At 37.5% G+C, this 23,213-nt stretch overlaps 1 protein-coding gene across 9 annotated transcripts in view; it reads left to right on the forward strand.

Moving 5' to 3' along the window:
• The first annotated feature begins 224 nt into the window (after nucleotides 1–224).
• The window catches only part of DIO2 (iodothyronine deiodinase 2), a 168,976-nt gene continuing 145,987 nt past the window's right edge, over nucleotides 225–23,213 (forward strand). For 6 of the 9 annotated variants that reach the window (XM_032180177.2, XM_058429778.1, XM_058429775.1 and 3 more), the window contains exons 1-3: nucleotides 239–330; nucleotides 399–448; nucleotides 2,280–2,395. The gene's annotated coding sequence lies outside the window, so the exon portion shown is untranslated. Of the gene's footprint in view, nucleotides 331–398; nucleotides 449–2,279; nucleotides 2,396–23,213 lie in introns of all 9 variants that reach the window. The other 3 variants (XM_058429776.1, XM_058429774.1, XM_058429779.1) reach the window with 2 other exon arrangements.

The following is a 23,213-nucleotide window of genomic DNA, read 5'->3' on the forward strand; positions in this document are numbered from 1 at the left end:
AACATCAGCTTCACCTCTGGGGCTGCCCTCTGTCTTTGCTAAAGTATCCACTATTAATACTTCTCAAACTTTACTATCGTTAGAGTCAGTAAGGTTAACATCCTGAACCCTATCCTCCCCCAGATACAGCCTTCCTGGATCCATCTCCAGAAATTCTGATTGACTCATTTGGTCTCATATGACATGGGCACCACGTCACAAATGGGATTCTAAAGGGGTTCATCACACTTTGACGAACACTGGTCCTGCTAGTTTCTGTCTGCATTTCGGTGACCAATGCCATATTAGTGGCCTTAGTATGGATCAAGGACACTTTTTGCTTCAGCAAAAGTATGAATGAGGAAGGGAGGGTGGATGTGGGAGGGTAACTAAAAGACAATGCTTATGTTTTCTGACAGACATTTGGATTCTGTGGAAGTCTCCCATCTTACCATGTTTCAGAAGAAGAGTAAGTTGTTCCCTTCTCCCAAAAAGACAAACTGCGATGAGGCTGATTAGCTCATTCTAGTATCATAATTACATATGTGTCCCATCCCCCACACTTCTGGTATTTTATCCAGGGTGACTGTAGCATGGTCAAGGAGGTTGTGATCTGTGGACCCATCTGAATACCATTTGCTGCCAAAATATCTCAACCTTGACCTCAAAGAACCCCCCTCTGATTGACAAGGCCACTGTTACTGAATTACTACTCTGATATTTGCTCTTAGGTTCCTAAATTTAGGGAACACTTCTCTTTTGAATACCGTAAAATTTGTTGAATAAAATACTGTTTTGTGGCATGTTCAAATGTAATCCAACAAAATAATTAAAATATAGTCATTACTTCTATGTCATAATAGTGGAAAGTTCTAATAACCATTGACTCAGATAATGCTAAATTTATAGGGCAGACTGTTGTAAACTTTGGAAAAGGCAAGTGGATCAGTAACTCAGTTTATATCAGGGATTCTTGAGTTTGGAGTGGTAATCTGTCTGGATTTCGCCTGTGCCTGTAGGTGTGTGTTATGTTTGTGAGGGAAATTTTGAGCTCAGGGAGCAGTCTGACAGCCAGACCAGGAGGGTTAGGCACCAAGAAAAGGAGTCAGCTCAAAAGTCCAAACTCCTTGACCTGCTCACTCAGGTGCATAGACAGAGGGGTGAGGAGGTGGGTATTTTGGCACTACTCTAAACAGGTGAGAAAGATGTCCAGCCTCACAAGGGAACATGGTAGTTGTACAACATCATGACAATTCTACTGCCTGTCAGTGTCGCATTGGTCAGCACGTCAGGATCTTCACCATAGGTATGGGACACGAGCTGAATGATAGGGATTTAGTTAGCATGACTCCAGCCTTTGAAAGGGTTAAAAAATTAAGGACAGATTCCATATTTAAAAATATCACATGAAAGGAATGAGAGTGCCGGGTGTGGTGTGGCTCATGCCTGTAATCCCAGCACTTTAGGCCAAGATCTAGGCCAAGGCAGGCAGATCACCTGAGGTCAGGAGTTTGAGACCAGCCTGACCAACATGGAGAAACCCTGTCTCTGCTAAAAATACAAAATTAGCAGGGCGTGATGGCGCACGCCTATAAGCCCAGCTATCGGGAGGCTGAGGCAGGAGAATCACTTGAACCCGGGAGGCAGAGTTTGTGGTGAGCCGAGATCATGCCATTGCACTCCAACCTGGGCAACGAGAATGAAACTCTGTCTAAAAAAAATAAAAAGAAGGGCCGGGCGCGGTGGCTCACGCTTGTAATCCCAGCACTTTGGGAGGCCGAGGCGGGCGGATCACGAGGTCAGGAGATCGAGACCACGGTGAAACCCCGTCTCTACTAAAAATACAAAAAAATTAGCCGGGCGTGGTGGCGGGCGCCTGTAGTCCCAGCTACTCGGAGAGGCTGAGGCAGGAGAATGGCGTGAACCCGGGAGGCGGAGCTTGCAGTGAGCCGAGAGCGCGCCACTGCACTCCAGCCTGGGCGACAGAGCGAGACTCCGTCTCAAAAAAAAAATAAAAAATAAAAAATAAAAATAAAAAAATAAAAAGAAAGAAATGAGAGAGAGACTGTCATTCATGCGATATTTTTGGAAATATTGGAAAATATTCTTCATGGGCTCCTTCCTCCCTGACCATGCCTGACAAGCTAGTTGTCAGGGTGCAAGATGTGAATTGGGTACAAGAGAAAAGCTTGTGAACCAAATATAGGATATAAATGTCACAGTAGGGCTAATCAGAAGGCTAAATTAGTGTTGATTTTTATGTCACTGCATTAAAACTCTTTGTATTCCATTAAATATAGGTTGGTTCAGCTAGGCATAAATGCTCATGCCTATAATCCCAGCACTCTGGGAGGCTGAGGTGGAGGATTACTTGAGCCTGGGCTCACAGGAGTTCAAGACCAGCCTGGGCAACACAGTAAGATGCTGTCTCTATTTTTGAAAAGATAGATTGGTTCTCTTTTCTGACTTAAAACCTTCCATGACTTCCCATTGCAAACTTCTCGGTGATCTGGTCCTGACAACCGTCTGACCCCAGCCCCTTCCACTTGCTTCAGCTAAAATGGCTTTTTCCCTTTTCATTAAACACGCCGAGCTCCTCCCGGTTCCAAGGCCTTGCACTTGCAGATGGCTCTGCCTTTTCTAGACCTCTGATTGACTCTCTCCTTCTTGACACTCAAGTACTGGTTCAAATACCTTTTTCTCCAGGAGGCCTTCTTTGACGACCCATTATTAAGTTGTATTTCTCTTCCAGTTAGTCTCCACATTATCAGTCTTTTCTTATTTCCCATATATAGCATGTAACACTTCTCACACACTTCATAACATACACTTACATTCATCTTATTTCTTAATTTTCTCTCTTGGCCCCTTGACTGTAAACTCCATGAGTATAGATGAGTTTTTGTTTATTTATTGTTATTATTGTTGTTCATTGCTGTGTTCATATAGCATAAACAATGCCTTGAACTTAGTAGGTATCCAGTATTATTTTCTGAACGACTGATTGGTTGAAAGTCTTCCAAACTCTAGTAGAGGAGAGCTGGCTGCAAAAGATGTGTGGGGGTAGAAAAAAAGGAAGGAAGTTACAAAAAAAGAAGCTCATCAATATATCAGTATTTCAGAATTCTAGGCTATAAAACGTATGTGTTACAAAGGATCTACTTTACAGGATTACACTGCATTCAAAAATAAGTACTTTGTACATTCAAATTTTGTGAGTTAAGATTATGAGAACCTGATATTCCAAAAAGGTGATACAGGAGAGAATAATAATAAGAAGAAGAAAGGTAAGAGGACCACCCAGAAGATGTATAACAACTGATATTAAATGCTAACGATATAAAGAAATTTAGGATTAGCTCAAAGTTGTACTGATTTAATGCTCATTTCATTCTTGAGTACAAAATGCTATATAGCAGATGTTCAATTTCACTTTTATAGAGTTTATGAATCTGTTCACCTTGCTTAGAAAAAAGCACTCAAATTTATTGAGTCAGTGGAGACACTAGCTTGCTTTGGCTAGAGATCATTAGGAGGTCAAAGAAAAGAAAAAATCTAATTTCTTTTTAAATTTTTGATTTGACAATTTTAATTTTTTTCCCCTTCCCTCAATACATTTGTAAGACCAACATTATCATACCATGGAGGTTTCTGACATGAACAATTCCAGCACATTGGATCTTATAAATGACCTCTACTGAGATCATTTATAGGCTTTATTTTCTATTATTAGAAAAAAACATTAGTTATTAGTCACTATTAATCATTAAAAAGTCATTAAAGGACTTTATTTTTTGTCTATTACTACAATTTTTATTAATTTTCAATTAAAGACATATAATTAAAACTTACTACAATGCATCTAAGCCCATGTATAATTTCAAACTAAAAAATCTAACAAAAGCTCAAAAAAGGATATGACAATTTTTCTTCTTACTTTTCCCTTCTCTCATAGTTACTTTGACTTAGTCTATAGTCATGGGTGCTTCATGAAAAATTTACTATTAACAAATTGTGAATAAAGGTGGAGCTTTACTTGGTGTCCTACAGCCCAACACCCTCTGGTTTATTGTAAGAAAGCTTGGCATCAACAAGATTCCACCTGAGAACACCTAGTTCCTCCCACCCTTGCTATTGTTCTTTATGTTTATCAAAATGTAGACTAAATCATATGCCTGAGCCTATGTGGTTCTAATGCCTCAGAGTTGTGATCTGATTCAGTGCTTCCCAAACATCAGGTTGGGGAACGGTACTGGTTCATGATCAAGTGAAAATTACAAGAACAAGGAAATAGGTTTTGCATAAAGCTAATTTTTTCCCAAATTAAGGAAATTTTCTTTATATAAAGATAATATTGCTCCTATTATTTGGTATAGATCAAACTTTTATGAAGTGATAATGATAATAGATGGCAGTTTTTTAAAAAAAAATGTTTTTACTTGGCAACCCAAAATGTTGGCAATAGTGAACAACAGTTTCTTCTATTGAAATTTTTTGGGAACTTATTTTAAAAAAACAGAGTAGGGTAATGAACCCATATGTACTTTGCAGTTGGCCATTTATGGCCAATTCTATTTTGTCTAACTATACCACTACTCTCTCTCACCTAAATTTTTATTTAGCAAATTCATTATATCTTTTCATCTACAAAATTCTGGCATTTAACTTTAGGAAATAGGGATTCATTTGCTTAAATTTAGCCTCAAATTTTAGAGGTTGTAAAATCTCAGATAGAACTGAAACAGTCTCCACTGAGAATATTCAGCTCTTTCACATTACTGGGGAGAAAATGAAAATCAAAGAAGGGGAAGCATCTTACCACTAAGAACTGGTGGCACAGATATGTCAGCCCTGAAATTTTTATTCTAAGTTTGATTGTTGTTCATGATGTCACATAAAGAAAACTAAAGATACCATGGAGAGAAACCCCATGTAGAGATGCCTCATTTACAAAATTTAATTCAAAATGGATCAGAGCCCTAAATGAAACAGCTGGAACTATACAAGTTTTAGGAAAAAAACATAGATGTAAATCTGTATGACTTTGGATTAGGCAATAATTTCTTAAATATAATGCCAAAAGTACCAGAAATCAAAGAACAAATAGACAAATTCAACTTCATTGAAATTAAAAACTTTTGTGCACCAAAGGACACTATCTAGAAAGTCAAAAGAGGACTTACAGAATATGAAAAAATATTCACAAATTATATATTTCGTAAAGATCTAGTATCCGGAATATATAAAGAACTTCTATAACTCGACAATGAAAAGACAACCCAACTAAAAAATGGGCAAAGGATTTGAACAGACATTTCTTTAAAGAAGATGGAGAAATTGCCAATAAGCATATGAAAAGATGTTCACTATTTTTAGCCATCAGGGAAGTGCAAATCAAAACCACAATGAAATACCACTTAATACGCACTAGGATAGTTATAATAAAAAAGACAGATAAAAGAGTACTAGCAAGGATATGGAAAAATTGGAACCCTAAGGCATTGCTGGTGAGAACATTAATGGTACAGGCACTTTGAAAAACAGTTTGGCAGTTCCTCAAAAGCTTAAACATAAAGTTAACATATGATGTAGTAATCCTACTCCTAGGAATATACCCTAGAGAAGGGAAGCATATGTTCACACAAAAACTTGTACAAGAATGTTCACTGCAACACTATTCATAAGTTCCAAAAGGTAGAAAACACCCAAATGCCCATCAACTGATGAATGGATAAACAAATTGTGGTATATCCATACAATAGAATATTACTAAGCCGAAAAAAAAGAAATGAAATACTGACTCATGCTTCAAGATGGATGACTCTTAAAAATGCTATGCTAACTGAATGAAGTTGGACACATAAGGCAGCGTATTGTATGATTTCATTTTTATGAAATGTTTAGAATAGGTAAATCCATAGTACAGGAAATAGATTAGTGATTGTGAGAGGCCGTGGGAAAGGGAACCGGATTGACTGCTAATGGGCATGGTTTTTTGTTTTTTTTTGAGGGGGGGTGATAAAGATGTTCTGGAATTATAGTGGTGATGGTTGCACAACTTTGTGAATATACTAAAAACCAATGATTGTATACTTTAAAAATGTTGATTTTATGCTATTTTATGGTGTATCATCTTATGATACACAATAAAAGTGTATCTGGTTTTTATCAATAAATTTCATACTTTAAATGTATCAATTTTGTGGTATATGATCAGCTGGACCTACATCTATTTATCTATTTGTAATAAAACATACAGAGATGAGCATACTTCTATCCCCCAAGGTTGTGTGTTCATCTTAGTAATGTTCTTCCTTTTTCTACCTTTTCACTACCCTTTTCGTAAAGGGAGACTCTATAGTGGTAAACTAAAGTCTTAGGAGAACAAAATTTTAAGCAGAAAAAATAACATTTAAGTTCTTAAAAAATTGTCTTTTTCATTTATAGTAATCTCAGGTTTACAGAAAGTTTGCAAAGGTAGTATAAAGAAATCCTGTATTTCCTTCACCCATTTTCCTATAATGTCAGCATCTTATGTAACCATGGGACTGAAAATGAGAAATTAACATTAGTATATTATTATTGAATAAACTCCAACCTTTATTAAGAAGGTATCAGTTTTTCCATGAGTGTCCTTTTTCTGTACCCAGAGTCAATCCAGGATACCACGTTGCATTTAGTTGTCACATTTTTATAGTATCCCCTGGTCTGTGACAGTTTCTCATTCTTTTCTTGCTTTCTGCGACCTTGATAATTTTGAAGAGAGAAGTGCAGATATTTTATAGAATGTCTTTCAATATGGGTTTGTCTGTTGTTTTTCTCATGATTATATTGGGGTTATGAGTATGAGGGACACATACCACAGAGGTAATATGCCTTTCTCAGCATGTCATATTAGTGTGTATGTGGTATCAAGATGAATGCTCATTGGTGATGTTAATCTTGATCACTCGCTTTAGCTAGTGTTTTCTGGGTTTCTCTGGTATAAGTTTATGTTTTTTGCTTTTTCATACTCAGTAAGCTAGTCACTACATCCAGCTCTCACCCCTAAAGCAGGGGGTGGTTAATTCCACCTCCTGGAAAGGTATGTATGTAGTATCTACATATATTATTTAGAATTTTTCCTCATGTAAGATTTGTCTTTTCTCCTCCATGTATTTATTCACTCATTTATTTATATCAGTATGGACTCATTTATATTTTATACTTTGTGCTATAATCTAATTTTATGTTTTATATTTTGTTGTTCAAAGCGTTTCAGCTTTGGCCATTGTAGCTCTTTCAGGTTGGTTCCTTTTACATAAACTATCCTTTTAAAAAAATATTTTTATTTTTAAATATTTTTAGCACTTCCTTACTTTCTGACACTACAGAATGCTCCTAGGCTCATCTTGTATACCCCCTATTCCAGACATAGAATCCGCCCCAGTTTCATTGTTGGAGAATGGTATTAGAAACTAAGATCCAGGTGCTGGGTGTAAAAGCAGTGACGTTTGTATAGTGGGAATACGTCAGCTTGAAGGAGAGCAAGGCATCGGCTTTGTAGTGGAAGAAAGAGGAGAGAACTAAGGGAGTGGGTTAGGTGGTAACTGAAGATTGAATGAGGTGCCAAAGCTGGAGCTGAAACATGGGACTACTGAGTTGCCTGTGTGGAACCCTGTGCTTAAATGTTCATGGCAGCACAACATGGACAGTTTACATTGAATACGATATGCAATTGAACTAGAAAAAGTCAAACCTGATCTTTCAGACCCGCTTTTATTTGGATTCTCACAACTGAGTATTGTTTGATCCTGCTATCTTTTCACCGAGTTTTCTTTCTGTGGATGAAGACATCTCAAATAGGCACTTAAAATATAAATGAAGGTAATAATGATAATGATAACTAGGGAGTGCTATTATAAGCGATTCTGAAGCTCCTATTTGTGTTTATTACGAGTTTTAAGTTTTGTCCAGGCAGAGAAAAATTGGATGCCAGGCATGGGAATAGCTGTGGTGGGGAGATTGGAAGGGGAGGATGGTGTTGAAGTCACGGTACAGCAGGCGGAGAAAGCAATGCAATTCTGTTTTCTCTAAACCTCAAGTGCAGAGGCTGCTTATGCGGGAGATTGTAAAAGGGTCTGCTTAATAGGAGAGCAACGAGGTGGACAATCTTTGCTATGCTTATATTAACATACGTGTACCTCACAAAATACATTTTGAAAGTGCTGGCAGACATTTTTTTTTTAGAATAAAATCTGGAGAGTGCAGTTTTTTAGCAGCTGAAGATTTTGAACTGTGCTATAGATTAGCTAGACATTACAAAAAGCCCTTCCTGAGTCAGCTAAACGGTGAAATGAAGTTTCTCAAAGTTGGTTTAGCACTGGTGAGTAGCATTATAACTCAGGAATGGTGGATTCAGTCAATTTAGAGGATAGGACAAATGTTTTGATTCCACCTTCAAAGTTACCTGGGGAACCTAAGAACTTGCTATAATTAACAATACATTGTCGGACTTACAGAATCGCAGAAACCTTTTTCCTGGAGGAAAAAGATGGTATGGTTTGACTTAAAGAAAAGTAAGTGGGATATTCCATGTGATCCATTAAACTTTATTTTTCTGTTTACCTCTCTCAGGGACAGCATGGCTATGTCACCCTAGCCCAGGGCTGGGATGTATCCGGCCTCTACTATTAACTTGCTGTATGGATGTCTGCTTACTGTGCTTCTTATGAGCTAAATTGTGTGCCCCCAAAATCCCCCCAAATGTGTATGTTGAAATCCTAACCCCCAGTACCTAAGAATTTAACTGTATTTTGAGACAGCATCATTAAAGAGGTAATTTAATTAAAATGAGGTCATTAGGTAGGCCCTAATCCCATTTGACTCTTGTGCTTATAAGAAAAAGACTTTGGGACACAGGTACATACAGAGGGAAGATGATGTGAAAAGACATGGGGAGAAGACAGCCATTTACAAACCAAGGAGGCAGGCCTGGAATAGATCTTTCCCTCGTAGCCCCCAGAAAGAGGCAATCTTGCTGACCCCTTGACCTCAGACTTCAAGCCTCCAGAACTGTGATAAGATAAATATCTGTTTTTTTTTAAGTCACCCAGTCTCTTGTGCTTTGTTATGGCATACCAAGTGCTATGTGAAAAAATCGCAGGAATCCTTTGCGAGAAAGAGAAAACTAATATTTGTTGAGAGTCAACAAATAGAGAAACATAAATTTCTTTTATAAACTTAATCTTCACAAGTACCCATGAAATGGGCATTATCTTGGTTCTATTGATGAAGAAACACACAATTGGAGAGATTGGGTAATTCGTGTAAAACCAAAGAGCTGGTGGTGAATAGATTTAAACTTGGGTCTCAACCTCTTCTAGCCCTTGCCATTTTTACTCTGTCACAGGAAAATAAAATACAACAATCAACCCAAGCTCAACCCTTGCACTCCTACAGTGACTTTAATAAGGATATTCTTGCTGATTTAGGAGTCAGATAAAGCCCAAAGAAACTTTGATCTGGAAATAGTTGAAACCTCTCGATGAGAGGAACCCCCTGGGTGACAAACCCTCTTAATAATCCATGAATTACTTTGGTCTCTCACTAGATGGTGCTAGTGCCTATTTCTATGTCATAAGACAGTATGGTGCTAGGATCTCAAACCAACACTTTTGGTGCTCTGTCCATTACCTAATTTGGCTTATAATTTCTTTCTTATGGTTGTTCATGTTTCTCTACCTCTAATTAAGAAGGGAGTCTTTAAAAGCATCAAGGTGAAAGTGTCATCCACCATATTGACATGGCAGGAAATACACACAATGATTACAGTGTGAATGATATTTTATCCAGTGAGCATTAGACCCTTTTTATTCATGGAGAGGTATGGAATATACTAATTTGTGGTTGAACTCTTAGAGAACAAAAGGAGTTAAAATTATTATATCTTTAGTTCTTCTGGAGATTGATTCTCTCTGGGGAGAAGCATATAACTGCTCTCTGCGCTAGTTTTCTCATTTGTAAAATAGAAATAAAATGTGGGACACTTTGCTTCAAGGAGCACTCAGAAGATGAATGGGGTAGTGTCTCTTAAAATACTCCGCAGTTGTTGGAGAAATAGAGTTATATCCTTTTTGTAAATAGCACAAGAATGATGAGGCCCACAACTTGACTTCGACCCATCAATGCTTATTTGAATCTTCAAACCCCACTTGATCACAGATTACCCTGAAGGACTTCACTGCTGTTTTTTTGCCCAGTAAAATAAAAGGTCATCCATATGATGGAAACTACCATTTGCGGGATGGATTAATGGGTGTGTTTCAGTTTTGCAGTGGAGAAATTTGTCCTGCCTTCCAGAAGTCATTTTATCTCTATTTTTCTCCAAGTTCAAGTGCTTTGGGATGGGTACCATTTGTGGCAAGGTTTCTAGATAGTCTCTTTAGTCACAGTCAACAGAGAAGTTTTCCACTATACTTTCTTTTCAACCTTTTTTCTAGATATATTTAGAAAAGCACACTAGAAGGCACGTTGGGGATAAAAGGCCATGGATATTTCAGATTAAAATCAGAGTTTGGAGGTGTGAAATGCGCTATGGACTGAATTACGTCCTCCTCAAATCTTTACGTTAAAGTCCTAACCCCCATTGTAACTGTATTTAGAGATTGGGCCGATAAGGAGGTAATTAAGGTTAAATGAGGTCATAGGATGAGGCCCTGATACAATAGGATTAGTGTCCTTATAAGAAGATACACCGAAGAGCTCTCTCCCACATCATGACGACATGGCCAGATGTTTCCCCACCCCTGCCTACAAGCTAGGAACAGAGGCCTCGCTGCAAACCGACCATGCTGCCAACCTCATCTGAGACTTCTGAGAGCCTCTAGAGAAAATAAGTGTCTGTTGTCTAAGACAACTAGTCTATGGTATTTTATTACGGTAGCCAGAGCATAGTAATACAAAATACCTCCTAACTGTAAGAAAGGGGTTGGCACACTTTTGCTGTGAAGGGTCATATATTAAATATTTTAGGATTTGTGGGTTGTACAGCCTCTATTACGTTTGCTCTGCTCTGAGATTCTGGCATGAAAGTAGCCGTAAAAATGAATGCAGTATGTAGAAAATGAATGTAGAAAAATGAGTGAGGCCAGGTTCCAGTAAAACTTTGTTTATGAAAACAGACAGTGGGCCATATTTGGTTGCAAGCTATGTAGTTTGCTGGCTCTTATTCTAAGAAAACAGAAAAATAACTTAAAGTAGAAATATGCTGGTTTTTTTTTCTCAAAGGAAGAGTTCTATTATTATTAAACAATAACAAAAAATGACAATCAGTTGTCTTTTCCACTTTTAAAAAAGTTGTAATGTGTGATTCCCATTACTAATAATAATATAGCTGCTTTCAGGCTAGAGGTACATGGACTAACGGTTATTTCTAAAGCAAAGCCACATAAATTTTGAATCTCTTAATTTAAAATTTTTCCTAATCCAATGAAAATAATTTCTTTGGTGCTTTATTTTTTCCTGTATGAAATATGCAGACAGAAAATTACACACAAACACACAAGTAAGCTGTCTTTCTTTGTTATACATAGCAAGTTTGTTGCCAAGCCCTTTTGTGTCTCCTTATGTGCCAGTTCCAACAGTCACCTTTCATCCCCCTTCTTCCCAGTGTGGCCAGGTTCTTAGCTAGGTTTCTCCTTTTCCTATTCATGGACTGTGGTTATTTGAAAATGTTGCCTCATTGGCCTCCATGACTGTACAGTGGCTGCCAAAGTGTTCTACTGGACTGTTCTGCAACAACCACAACCATTGGTTATGGGATGCTTATTATGTCCCAGGAATGAGGCCAACTATTTTGAAAATATAATCTCATTTAATTACTACAACATTTCTGTAAGATAGGTGTTATTATGTCCATTTTGTAGATGAAGACACTGAAGTACAGGGTAGCTAAGTAAAGGGACCATAATCGAATAATCGGCAAGTAAGTGGTGGAACTTGGTTTGGAACCTAAAGTGTCTGTATTCAGAACCTGTGTTTTGATTCATTTTTCTTTGGTCTCTCTGTAATGCATACTTTCAAAATGCTCTTTTTCTTTTCTTATATCCTCATAATCCAAAAATTATAAGACACATAGAACTCCCACTCCTCCAAAAAATCTGTGAACACTAGAGATAGGATGTATTAAGTGTTATCTTAATAAAGAGAATCTGGGTAGTTTTTAAATACATTGCAGAAACTATTTTCTTGTAAAACATTGATTTTTTTTTTTTTTTTAGATCCTTGCATGTACCATCTTACTGCCTTGTTCTCCACTGAGTTAAATATGGGTTACTCAACTCTGTGTCATTGTGTTTTTGTCTATGTCTTTCATTAAGACCTTCAGCCTCGAGACAATAGGGATGGTTTAGCTTTCTCTTAACTATAAGGGAACATGCTACCATCCAGGAAAATGGAAAGAGTGTGGGCCTCTGTGTTAGGCAGAATTTGTGTTAACCTTTGATGTGCTTCACATGTTACTTGACCTCTTGGGACTTTGATGACTTTGTCTATTAAATGGGTCAATAATGTGTTCACATCAGGGTGATTGAGATGAGAACTAACGTTTATAAAGTACATAGCCTTGTGCCTGGCACGTGATAGGTTCTTAATAAACGTTAAGCTGCCGATGACACTGATCAGATGATGGGTATCTTCAGAATGAATATAAATCAGTCAAGTGAGAATAGGTTATTGTTCTATTTCATGAGAAGTGAGCTAGAGCCATATGTATGTATTTTTGAGATTGACTGTTTTTGTGTGTTTAGGAAAAATATAGTTTTCTTATTTGGAATACAAAATGACATTCTGAAAGTCCTTGATATGACAGTGAGTTCTTTCAGAGCAGTTTGCTATTAGAGGGAAGAGCTGAGACACATGGCTTAGATTTATCTTTGAAATACACAACTTAACTTTTAAATGAAGGGGAAAAATACTTGGGGCAAAATGTGTTTTTCATTTTTTTAAAGACTAAACACTATGCATTTCTCTCACTCTTCTGCATATGCACTCGGTATATCCTTGGGTTAATGGAAAGAGGGTTATGAGCTGTTTTGAGTATTGAATGGGACATATTTATACTAAATAAAAACTTATTGTTTATTGGAAATTCGAGTTTAACTGGTCATCCCACATTTTATCTGGTGACCCTGCCCTGAGAGTATGACAAAGACAGATGTCAGGGCAGAGTCAAGGCTCCAAGGCACATTGTGGTGACAGCAGAAGTAGACACAATTGTGGTGAGAGGGTCTTGAAAGTCAGAACTCTGCCTCAGTAAAGGAAAGCTGCTAGATATCCTGGCTAGAAACCCTAGGATCCTCACGTCTAAAACAGAGAGCTGTTGAACTGGAGCGCTAGTGCTTAAACTTATGGCCCGGATATCTAACATATGTCAATGAGACTTCCTTTCCTAACTATGTCTTCCATGTTTCCTCCTCAACTTCTTTGTCATTAGAACCCCAACCTCTTTTAGTATATTGAGTTACCTAAATAGCTAACTAACTCTATGTGTCTTTAACTTCATATATTCTCTTCCCACTATTGACTTGTCTCTTTCCCTCTTCTCAGAGCCAGACATCTTGAAAGAATAGTCCCCAGTGGTTGTATCTCTTTGTTCTCTCCACCTTTCAGTCTACTGTGGTCTGGTTAAGATTACCAACAATATCTATCAGTCTACACTGTATGTCCACATGTTCACACTATTTAGCTCTCGTTTATAAGAGAGAACATGCAATATTTTTCTTTCTAAGTTGTTTCATTTAAGATAATGGCCTCCAGTTTCATCCATGTTGCTGCAAAAGACATGATTTCATTTTTATGGCTGAATAGTATTCCATGAGTGTGATCATGGCTCAATGCAAGTCTCAACCTCCACGGCTCAGGTGATCTTGCCTTCTCAGCCTCCCGGGTAGCTGAGACTTCAGGCACATGGCACTATGCCCGGCTAATTTTTTTTTGTATTTTTTGTAGAGATGGGGTTTTGCTGTGTTGCCTAGGCTGGCCTTGAGCTCCAGGACTCAAACAATCCTTCCACCTCGGCTTCCCAAAGTGCTGGGATTATAGGCATGAGCCACTGTGTCTGGCCAACACACACACACACACACACACACACACACACACACACATCATATATATATGAAATCTCACACACACATATATAAAAATCTTACATATATGAAATTCTCACACACATATACATATATAAAAATCATATATATATATGAAATCACACACACACCACACTTACACACCATGTTTTCTTTTTCCAGTAATTCGTTGCTGGACACTTAGGTTAATTCCGTATTTTTGCTATTGTGAATAATGCTGCGATAAACATATGAGTGCAGGTATGTTTTTGGTGTAACATATAGACATAGAGTGTGGACTAATATACACTGGAGACTTGGGAAAGTGGGCGCTGGGATTGGGGTAGATGATGAGAAATTACTGAATGAATATAATGTCCATTATCCAAGTGATGGATACATTAAAAGCCCAGACTTCACCACCACGCAATATATCCACATAACAAAATTGCACTTGTACCCCTTAAATGTAGACCAAAAATCAAAGAGTACTAATAACTCTTGACTGTTAAATCAAATGGATGTTTTAGGATTTCCCATACCTGACTACTCTGTAGCATTTGGCACTGCTCATGCCCCACTCCCTCCTCCTCTATTCACTTCATACACTCATTTCCTTTGGCTTCTGTAACATCCCATCAACCTTTGCAGACTCCTCTTCCTCTGCAGTTTTTTTATCTTGCAAATTTAGGAGAGTTTTCTCCTAGCTTTCTGTTCCATCTGCACATTATCCTTTTACTGGTTTATACACTATCATGACTTTATTTGGCATCTGTATGGGAATGAATTACCATTGTATATCTGTAGCCAGATCTTTCTTCTGAGCTACACACTGGTATTTCCAACTATATCATACTTATAGTTAACATTCCATGGGCACTTCAAATTCAATATGCCCTAAACAACTGTTGTTCCTATATCAGCAGAGCATAAAAAGAATGCCATGCATTTATTTATTTAATTTATGTTTTTGAGGTGAGGTCTTACTTTGCACCCAGGCTGGAGTGCTGGTGTGATCATGGCTCAATGTAAGTCTTAACCTCCAGGTCTCAGGTGATCCTTCCTCCTCAGCCTCCCGGGTAGCTGAGATTTCAGGCACATGCCACTATGCCCGGCTAATGTTTTTGTATTTTTTGTAGAGACAGGGTTTCACCATGTTGTCCAGGCTGGTCTTGAACTCCTGGACTCAAGCAATTCTTCCATCTCGGCCTCCCAAAGTGCTAGGATTACAGGCCTGAGCCACTGCATCTGGCCACCATTTATTTTCTTCTGACAACCAAGAAGGTGGTAAAGGAAGCAAAATTTAATTCCTTTAAAAAGCTGTATTTCTCAGATCAATATTTTTAAAATGTAGACAGACATTAGTCTTTTGTAATTAGAATCAATTTTTGGAAAGGTATCTTTCTGGGTTATGGCTGATGCTGTCTAGTATCCTTTCTGTCTCACCATATGCCTTTACAAAAGGCATTCCCACAGTCTAAGGTTGTTTACTGATTGTCCCAGAGACAAATCCTGTTGATAATATTCTATGTGCTTTTTTTTTGGTTGTACAGAATTTTTGATATACTTCTCTGTTTTATCACAACAAGTGTTTATGACAAAGTCATTGCTGTGGTTACAACGGTTAGCACAGTTTGTGCTCATGAGTGTTCCAGAAACCATGTGGTCATGGTGTATTCCTTCCTCACGCACCTTCTGCCAATTAAACAAGAGAGATTTGTCAGAGACCTCAGTTAAGGCTGCATACACCGGAATACTTACGTGCGTTAAGGAGGCACCCCGATTTACCGAGTGCTCTGCCACCCAAGGATTACCCTGAACACATCTTGTAGAGATAACTACATTTCCTCAGTGATTTACACTGTAATTTCTGGGATGTTTGCCCTCATTAAAAATGTTAGCACTGAAGCAAATTAAAATCATTCTTTAATGTGAAAAACTCTGCAGTAGTATGTTTATTACAAAAGAAGAGCCTCTGAAAAATTATTTGTAAACTATCAAAAACAAGTGAAATATCTTGCTTGATCTTCCTTAATTTTATACACTTCCAAGATAAGAATTTACACTAGAAACAAATAAATGACAAAATGGTATTTATTTTAATTTCCACAATTTCATTTGTTTGGTTTTGAGAAAGAAAGAGTGGGGTGAAGACCATTAAAAGAGATTGTTTTAGTCAGTTTTGGCTGCTGTAACAAAATACCATAGACTGGGTGTCTACAAACAGCAGATATTTATTTCTCACAGTCTGGAGACTGAAAGTCTGAGATCGGGGTGCCAGTACTGTCAGGTGCTAGCAGGTGAAGGCTGTCTTCCTGGCTTGCAGATGGCTGTCTTCTTGCTATATTCTCATCTGCTGGAGAGACAGCAACAGCTCTCTGGTCTTTTCTTGTAAGGGCACTAATCACATCATGAGGACTCTACCCTCCTGACCACATCTAAGCCTATTTTCCTCTAAAGGCCCCATGTCCTAATACCATTACAGTGGAGGTTAGAGCTTCATCATATAAATTTGGAGGGGACACAACATTCATTCCATAACAGGGATAGTCTCCCTGCTATGAAACTATTTCCATATCTGTAAATTGATAGTAAAAGCCTTCAGTTTTGAGATGAAAAAGTATAGAGTAAGCTCTTTTTAGAACAAACATTTAAACTGGGAATCAACTCTGAATAGGGGATTTGTTGTTGTGTTTGTCTCAAGAAATCCATGGCATTGAATGAGTCGATGCCAGAGAAGTTTTTGTGTTCTTTGGACTATTGTAAACTGGAATGAAAAAAGTATATAACCCTTGATAAATGCTATCTTTTCTAGCATTTTGACTTGACCTTGTGTCATTTCTCTGTATATACTTAACCTGGACCCAGAATAAAGTTGAGAAAAGTCAGGTAAAGAATTCAGCAGATTGTAATAAATCAGGTCAGACTTTCCATTCTTTTAAAATCTTGCTGGTGTTGCTATTTTCTGTAGATTTTTGCCATTCCAGTAGTGTTTAGAATTGTGACATTTAGGAAAAGAACTAAGTTTCTGGGGTAAACTTTACTCTTATTTTTAGTGAAAAAGCCTCATAAAGACAAGACATATATATGAATGTCCATCGCAGCATTATTCATCAGAGCTGAAAACTATAAATGATCTAAATGACTATCAATTGGTAAATGGGTAAACACAAATACTGCCCAGCAACTTTATAAAGGAGTGAATTACTGGTGAGCTGTAACACAGTTTCTTTAGTGAAAGAATCCTAATGCATAAGACTCTGTATTACAGAATTACATGTATATAACATATCCAGAAAAGACAAAGGTATAGAGGCAGAAAGCAGATCAGTGGCCACTGGGGGCCAGGGTGGGAACAAGGATTAGCTGCAAATGAGGTGCACAAAGGGACTTTTGGGGGTAATGGAAATGTTCTAAAACTGTATTGTAGTAATGGGTACATAACTCTATAAATTTTCTAAAAATCATTCAATTGTACACTTGCAATGGGAGAATTTATGCTATATAAATTATAACTCAATAAAGCTATAAAAATGAACTTCTAATAAAGTTTCTTGTTCTTCATTAATGAAAGACTGATGAAAACCCGTATCTTAAGAAATTGTCTTTGTTCTGGTCCAGCCTAGATTTCTCTTCTTTGAAAGAATTATGCTGACCTTAACACTGTGATCTTTTCACAAATCCTTTGGTGTCCATTCGAAAGCATTCCTGTTTTGCGGTATATGTGCAGGATGTGCAGGTTTGTTACATAGACAAACGTGTGCCATGGTGATTTGCTCCACCTATCAACCCATCACCAGGTATTAAGTCCAGCATGCATTAGCTCTTTTCCCTGATGCTCTCCCCGCCACACCCTCCCGTGGATAGGCCCCTGTGAGTATTTTTCCCCTCCCTGTGTCCGTGTGTTCTCATTGTTCAGCTTCCACTTATAAGTGAGAACAAGCGGTGTTTGGTTTTCTGTTTCTGTGTTAGTTTGCTGAGAGTAATGGCTTCCAGCTTCACCCATGTCCCTGCAAAGGACATGGTCTCATTCCTTTCAATAAAATAATTTTAAAAAGATTAAAAATAATGGGCAAATCTGAAAACAAAGCAAAACAAAAACAAAAACAAAAGCATTCCTGGCTAACTGAACACCGATTTTCCTTGGAAAGATGGAGGGTGGCGGGGAGATGAGGCTACTCAGACCACAAAATTATCGGTGACTTTCAGGCACAAGCTGCTTAACGGAATGACATTAATTGCGAGGCACAGGATGAGGACCTCTGTCTTTCCTGGCCTTGCAAATCAGTCTAATAACCTTGCTTCATTCCCATTATGAGCCACAGGGGTACAGTTCCTGACATATCAGAATTCTTGAATAATGTCCATCAGCACTTTGCTATCGACATGCTGCAGATTGAGCGTGTTCTTGTTTGAAGAACACTCTGCTCATCCCTAAATCAGAATCTTTAGAGAAAATGCAATAAACAGTAATGGAGCAAGAATGGGCCATGTTAGTGCTGTTAGTCACAGTAAATGCATCTGATATTTTTTTCCTTAAGCTATAACTCTTGCCATCCCTCCTTTGTGCAGGGAGCAAGTGATGTTTATAAACTTGTCTGAATAGCCAGTCTTTAGCAAGGCTTTCCTCATACTAATTCAGTTAATAGAATAAAATGTCTAAGTGTAGTTCACAAAGAGAACGTAGAATCAAAATGCATTTCTTGCCAATTTTCCTGTAACCTGAAAGATGGAAAATAACGCCTAATTTTCTACAACTGACATAAAAGCCCTACTGATTAGGTCATCATGAATGATACATACGGAAGCACTGAGTTATATTATTTGATTTGAGACCTAATACAAACAGAAGGGATACTGCCAGGCGGGAGAGCCCATTAAAACACTGCTATCAGCAACACAATTGTGCTCGTCATAAAAAGCTGAACATCTTATATAATACTTCACTTGTGTACAGCTTTTAGGAGATGTGATTAGGCTGTGGTACATCTTCACCTGTAAAAGCCCAAGCTATTCTGTAATGTAAACCTTTAGACAAATAAAATCACAACATTGGGAGCTGTAAGAGAAAGTAAGTTAAATATATATGTATATGTACATATACATATACATATACACATAAATACATATACATGTATGTGTATATATGCATGTGTTTGTGTGTGTGTATATATATATATATATATATAAATAAATATATATAAAGGTCCTAACCTTAAGGAAATTGAATTTGGTTTCAGAGATAATATATTCTTTTTTAAAAAGCTACATCATTAAAACACGATGAATGCCAAGACAAACAAAATAGTTCATGCTTTCTGAGAGTTGAATATTAGTTGGAAGAGTTAAGGAAAAAATCCAGGAGGAGGTGGAACTACAGGTATATCTCACATTGAGTGAAACCTAGGCATCTATAAAAGATGGTGAGAGGCATTCTTGGTAGGTGCTGAATATCAAAGTGGAAATACTAAAATGTTTTGAGAACAGTAGTCTGCTATAGGGCAAAGTACATGGTGATTCATGGAATATAAAATTGGAAGGTATCTTGAATGCTAAAATGACAAGTTTAGATTTTATGCCATAGATGGTGAACCATTGAAGGTTTTCTATGTTGGGTTTTGTACAGGGATGTGACATTATGCAGATGATATTCTAAAATTAATGTGCCAACTGTATGCAGAGTAGATTAGGAGGTAAAGACTGTGAATGCTGGGGGGTCAATTAGCAAATGATAGGAAAGAACAGATATGAAATAAAGAATAGATATGTGTGAAGTAGAGACTGAAATGTCCTCTCTTCTAATTTTCCCCAATATTTGAGTTAACTACACAGTTATGCATCTGGATGAATAGGAGAGTGATTGTAGTGTTCACAAAAACTTTAATGAATAAACAGAGCTAATAGAAATGGAAAAGCATAAGTTTTAAACAATGAATGTTGCAACGTGTTGAGAGGGATGGAAGGAGATCACCTGGCACACAGTTCTGAAGGGACCCACACTGCTTTGTGCTGTCTTGTGTCTCTGGCGCCTATGGTGGGAATTGTGTACACTAAGTGCCCTGAACGCATTAGGTGAATGGCTTGAAGAAAGAAATATGTAACAATGAAGATTTGATTAAAGGTCAACAACATGGACCTTTGGAAGTCCTTTGCATGGAGATCAGTGTTAAGATTGTGAGAAATGATGAGTTTCCTAAGAGTGTCACAAAAAAGGAAGAAAATGACCAAGTATTGGAAAAATCTTTTTTTTTTTTTTTTTTTTTGAGAGAGAGTCTCGCTCTGTTGCCCAGGCTGGAGTGCAGTGGCCCGATCTTGGCTAACTGCAAGCTCCGCCTCCTGGGTTCACGCCATTTTCCTGCCTCAGCCTCCCGGGTAGCTGGGACTACAGGCACCCGCCACTACGCCAGGCTAATTTTTTGTATTTTTAGTAGAGATGGGGTTTCACCATGTTAGCCAAGATGGTCTTGATCTCCTGACCTTGTGATCCACCCGCCTCGGCCTTCCAAAGTGCTGGGATTACAGTTATGAGCCACCTCGCCTGGCCGGAAAAATCTTTAATTAAGGAAGTGTAACAAGACAACCCACAAAAGAAATGATGTAGATCAGAAGGATAGTAGCTTTGATGCATAAAGTTTCTGAAGTTTTAAACGCAGGAACAGAAAACCAAACACTGCATGTTCTCACTTATAAGTGGGAACTGCACAATGTGAACACATGGGCACAGGGAAGGGAACACACACACTGAGGCCTGTCGGTGGGGGTTGGGGAAGGAGAGCATCAGGAAAAACAGCTAATGCATGCTGGGCTTAATACCTAGGTGATGGGCTGATAGGTGCGGCAAACCACCATGGCACACGTTTACCTATGTAACTAACCTGCACTTCCTGCACATGTACCCCAGAACTTAAAAAAAAAAGTTTGTGAAGTTTTAAAATGGCAGATAAAAACATTTTCAGTGGTAGTTTTAGAAGAAAAAATGTTTCTTAATAAAGAAATAATCATTTAAAATATTTGATGATGTGAGAATTGAGTATACTTGATGACTACAAACTTTTCTATGTTAGTTTATGTGGAAAGTGAAGACCATAACAGCGTGCTTAAGTATAAAATCTATTGTACAGATATTTTCCTTGTTTGCTAAATGTGAAGAAAATGTGTGTCACATGTGTGTGTTGATGAACATTGAATAGTGACAAGAAAGCCTTTTTACTTCTCTGCAGTGATATTTTCCTCCACCATGACTATATAAAAATTAATTTTGGAAACATAATTTAACATAATTTTTTAAATAGCTGTTCAGAGCTAGTTGTGTATAGTTCAATGTTGGGAAATATTTCTTGAGTTTCCAAAAGGAATTTTTACCCAGAGCATCAAGAAAATACCATTTACATTTTTCTTACAGTAGGAGTAGATGACGTCCAATCTTTCTTCTTTAAAATCATTTTCAAGGCGTCCTTGAAGTCAAGTTGAGACAATAATTAGAGTTTTTGGCATTAAGATGCTGTATCCATATCTGGGTTTTGGCTAGAAATGCTTAAAATCTATAATAATGAGAAATGAAGTTGGAAATTTTCTCTTGAAATTTCAGATTCAGTATGCTCAATGCTTAAAGTATATCTGCCAAACAGCCAAGATCCACTGACAGTTATAATTTTTCAGGTTTGACACAGTTGGTCTTTTCTCTGGCGTTCCAAAAATAGGCTACTTGGTCTTTCAGCTCATAAATTTAGCCAAGCATATTTCCTTTTAAGAATCAAAGAACCTCAACATGGAACACAAGCATTTTTTGATCCATATATGTATCCTCACAAAACAAAGGGAAAAAACTGGTGTTTCATCAACTGTTTTTCTTATACTAGATTACCTTGGTGGTGAGACTGAAATCTACTCTTCAAGAACTTGGCAGCATTTGGAAAATCATTTTTGGAGGGCAAATGGCATAGGGTCAGTATTTTGTTTTGTTTTGTTTTGTTTTGCCAGCACTCCAGATTACCAATCCAGTATTTCTAGAATAGCAAAAGCATATTGTAATCCTCCCTATTCCCAATTCTGCTGCTTTGGTTAGAGTGACTTTGACAGAACTATGAAGGTACTTCATCTTTGTGGTAATTGTCAAAACCTGTGAAAAGGAGCATTTTTGTTTCATAGAGCATTTAGCTAAATAGTGGGCATAAACTAATAATTGAGTAGAGTCCCCCATTAGTAGAATCATCACAGCTCATACCAAATAAAATAAAAGGTAATGATTGATCTTTTGCCAAATTTGAATTATCATAGCCTCTACTGAGTTGTCTGTTCAAAGATTGACACAGCAATTACACAAATGTTTATAACAGAAACAGTATAGTGTTTCTTTAATAAAAGTTTTGGAAACATTCAGAATGCAGACTTTAATGAGAGTCACCAAAGAAGTAAGGTTTTTGCTTTTTCCAGTTAAAGGGGATATTTCACATAAAATTATCACAGCCCTTGAGGTTTCTTGGTTATAGACTTTAATAATTGTCAACTACACGTGTGGGACAGAGAATAGTCTTTTTAAGAAAGATTTTTCTGATTTTTACATTTTTACTAAAATGTTATTCATGAGGGTTAGTTGGTGTTGCTACTCTGGATTTTTAAACTTAGACCATACTGAGAGATCTAGATCTCATCTTTTTACAGTGTTGGTGACCCTTTCCTTTATATCAGCCTTATCACATTTTGGAGTTTATTTTTGCCATCGTTGACAGCTATTCCACTCTTTTCCCAAAACTGAAATGCTCCATACCTCAAGAAACTTATAAAAACAGGAGGTACTAATCAGAATCTGGCATTACTTTTCCAGAGATCTAGAATTTAAACTGTTTGAGGAAAGGGACTTTCTTAGCCGTTGCCCAATCTCCTGACCTCGTATACTCAACGAGTCAGTGCTCAGTAAGTATATATTGAATACATTCCTTAAATGAATATTTGTTTATTGTCATCAGTGATGTCAATGGGGGAAAATGAGTAGTGGAGATGGCTATTTCAGATGTGCATAAGCTCCAATACACAATATTTTAGATAATTTTTTATATATGGCTACCCATTTAGACCTACTTAAAGGTTCCTGGTCCAGATCTATATGTTTTTATTTTTTAAATTTGTGTT

Source organism: Hylobates moloch, unplaced genomic scaffold (genome assembly GCF_009828535.3).
Source record: "Hylobates moloch isolate HMO894 unplaced genomic scaffold, HMol_V3 SCAFFOLD_16, whole genome shotgun sequence".
Taxonomy (NCBI): domain Eukaryota; kingdom Metazoa; phylum Chordata; class Mammalia; order Primates; family Hylobatidae; genus Hylobates; species Hylobates moloch.